The 361-nt window shown below is 72.6% G+C and overlaps 1 protein-coding gene across 1 annotated transcript in view; it reads left to right on the top strand.

The window, feature by feature from the left end:
* MDC1 (mediator of DNA damage checkpoint 1) overlaps nucleotides 1-361 on the top strand; it is a 12735-nt gene that overhangs the window by 4244 nt on the left and 8130 nt on the right. The gene's annotated exons all lie outside the window — the stretch shown is intronic.

Here is a 361-nt window from a genome sequence, read left to right as displayed (position 1 = left end):
TGGGTCCCCCCACGGACACCTGGGACCCCTCCCCAGATGTGTGGGTGCCCCCTGGACACCTGGGTGCCCCCCCTGGACACCTGGGACCCCTCCCTGGACACCTGGGACCCCTCCCCAGATGTGTGGGTGCCCCCTGGACACCTGGGACCCCTCCCTGGACACCTGGGTCCCCCCCCGGACACCTGGGACCCCTCCCCAGATGTGTGGGTGCCCCCTGGACACCTGGGACCCCTCCCTGGACACCTGGGTCCCCCCCCGGACACCTGGGACCCCTCCCCAGATGTGTGGGTGCCCCCCGGACACCTGGGTCCCCCCTGGACACCTGGGACCCCTCCCCAGATGTGTGGGCGCCCCCTGGACA

Source organism: Calidris pugnax, unplaced genomic scaffold, assembly GCF_001431845.1.
Source record: "Calidris pugnax isolate Ruff unplaced genomic scaffold, ASM143184v1 scaffold405, whole genome shotgun sequence".
NCBI classification, from domain to species: Eukaryota; Metazoa; Chordata; class Aves; order Charadriiformes; family Scolopacidae; genus Calidris; species Calidris pugnax.
Note: the sequence above shows the minus strand (reverse complement) of the source record. Positions and strands in the feature narration are given on the sequence as shown.